The following is a 2,993-nucleotide window of genomic DNA, read 5'->3' as shown; positions in this document are numbered from 1 at the left end:
TCCCACAGGTCTGCCCGCCACCTTCATCCTCAACCCTCCTCCAGGAACCCGCTCTTCTTATTTCTGCCTTAAATGTAATAATAGAGTCTTTTTGCATCTTGCTTTTTTCACTCAACGTAATAGTTTAGATATTAGTTCCTGTCGGTGCATGTTGAGTGATAGATTCCTTTTGATTGCGGAGTGGTGTCCTAATGCATATAAATACGCCACAATCTGCTCATCCGTTCGACCCGTTGTGGGGCATTTGGGTTGTTTCAAGTTTGAGTTATTATAAACAAAGAATATTAAAATAGCCTTATAAAAGTCTTTTAATGGATAAATGTCTTCCTTTGTCGTGGGTAAATATTGAGAAATCACAGGATAGGCATATGTTTCACTTTACAAGAAAGTTAATATAAGAAACGGCGAAATAGTTTTCCAAGTACCTGTGCAGGTTCCCCTGCGCTGCGGCACCGTGTGAGAATTACAGTTCCGCCTCCTTGCTTGTACCTGGTGTTGCCAGGCTTTCTAACTTTAGCTATTGCACTTGACAGGAAGGGGCATTTCTTCATGAAGCAGTATTCCCTTATTTGTTAAATTTCCCTAATAATAGCTAGTGATGTTGAGCAACTTTACGAGGGTTTACTGGCCTTTCGTAAAACATTTTTATTATATGGCTAATAATTTTATTTTTGAGTTTTAAGAGTTCTTTATATATTCCAGGCACAAGTCCTTTTCTAGATATAAAAAAAAAAATTTTTAGAAAATATTTTCTTTCAACCTGTAGTTTATCAATTCATTGTTTTTGATAGTTTTTGGCTTTATTTAAACACAACTGACACATAAAATTATAAGATATTTAAAGTACGTCGTGATGATTTCACATACCAGGACAGGGTTCCTCACAGCTAGTTAGTTAACACTTCCCACATCTCATATAGTTATTTTTTTTTTTTTTTTTTTTTTTTTTTGGTGAGAACGGTTAAGTTCTACTTTCTTAGCAAACTCCAACTACACAATACAGTATTTTCAATTAAATTTGCCATGTTTTTACATTAGCTCCTCAGACCTTATTCATCCTATAGCTGAAAGTTTGTGCTTTTTACTGACTTCTCCCTATTTTCCCACCCCCAACTCCTGGCAACACTTTTCTACTCTCTGTTCCTGAGTTTTACTTCTTCGGGATTCCACATATTAGTGAATTATACAGTATGTGTCTTTGTCGGGCTTATTTCACTCAGCATCATGCCCTCAAGGTCCATCTGTGTTGTCACAAACAGCAGCATTTCCTTCTTTCTCGTGGCTGAATAATATTCCTGTGTGTGTGTATGTGTGTCACAATTTCTTTATCCACTCATCTATTGACAGATACTTAGGTTGTTTCCACATCTTGGCTTTGTGACTACTACTGTAATGCTGTTTATGTAATGTTGATATGCTGTTTTCATTTTCTTTGGTTATATACCCAGAAGTGGGATTGCTGGATCATGTGGTAGTTTTATTTTTAATTTTTTGAGGAACAACCCTACTTTTTCCATAGTAGCTGCACCAATTTACACTCCCACCAACAGTGTACAAGGGTTCACTTTTCTCCACCATCCTCACCAACACTTATATCTTGTCTTTTTGATGACAGCCATTCTAATAGGTACGAGGTGACATCTCACTGTGGTTTCGATTTGCATTTCCCAATGATTAGTGATGTTGAGTGCCTTTTCATGTACTTATTGGCCATTTGTATGTCTTCTTTGGAGAAATGTCTGTTTAGTTCCTCTGCCCATCTTTTAATTGAATTGTTTTTGTTTTGCCTTGAGTTGTGTGAGTTCTTTATATATTTTTAATATTAACCCCTTATCAGATATTGCAAATAGTTTCTTCTATTCTGTAGATGGCCTTTTCATTTCGATGATTGTTTCCCTTGGTGTGCAGATGTTTCTTAGTTTGTTTTTGTTTCTGCTGCCTTTATAATATATTTTAATGAGCAGAAATCAATTTTTTGCCTATGTGTTGAGATAAAATTGGCATACAATAAACTGCACGTATCTGACGGGTACGACTGATGACTTTCGAACCGGCAGGTACCCGTCAAACAATGAGTACGTTTAAGATCATGAACACTTCCATCACCCCACAAAGTTTCCTTGTGACCTTCTGTAATGTATTCCTCCCTCCCTCTCCCCAATTACTGATCTGTTTTGTATCACTACATATCAGTTTGCATTTTCTAGAACTTTACATAAAAGGAATCATGCTGTGTGTGTGTGTGTGTGTGTGTGTATATATATAAGAATATATATATACATATATTGGTCTGGCCTCTTTCACTCAGCATGACTTTGAAATAAATATTTATCAATAGTTCATTTCTGTGAATGAACTATTGTAGGTATCAAATCAATGACAATGCTACCTCCTACTCCTCATCTTCCTCCTCCTTCCCCAGATTCTTTTATTGTCAAGGAAATGAATAACAGATTGTCAGAGACTTCCTATGGAGGAAATAATTTTTTATATACTACCATTAGGTTGGATATGGTAACAGGTATATTTAAAAATAGCAAGTGGAGGTACATCTTATCCATGTCTTTAGGCTGCTTCAGAAACAAAGCTGTGACATTTTACGCAAAGACTGGCTCTAGATATTTGAAGAGCACCATGCAGATTTTAAAAAAGGATTTTGTAAAATCTCCACTATGGTCGCTTTTTCTTCCAAGTATGAGTTTGTGATTTGTTCCTCATATTGCAGTGAGTAAAAAAGAAAAAAGGAAATAGCAACATAAATATTAAACTTCTTTTCAATGTTGTGTGAATTTCGTTTTTAGATGTCAATATAAGTTAGTTTAAAAAAAAAAAAAACTCCTTTCCCTCCCCACCCCCTCAGTTTCCTTTTGGGTTCATCTTTCCCCGGCTCTCCTGTCGAATGCTGGATGAGGTCATATAATCGTATCATAGAACGATAGGCAAGAAGAAGTTATCGAACGTTTTGAAAAGAATAATAGAATATTCAAGACATC

This window comes from Pteropus alecto, unplaced genomic scaffold (genome assembly GCF_000325575.1).
Source record: "Pteropus alecto unplaced genomic scaffold, ASM32557v1 scaffold35, whole genome shotgun sequence".
In the NCBI taxonomy this organism is placed as follows: domain Eukaryota; kingdom Metazoa; phylum Chordata; class Mammalia; order Chiroptera; family Pteropodidae; genus Pteropus; species Pteropus alecto.
The sequence above is the reverse complement of the archived record's forward strand: the minus strand, read 5'-3'. Positions refer to the sequence as shown.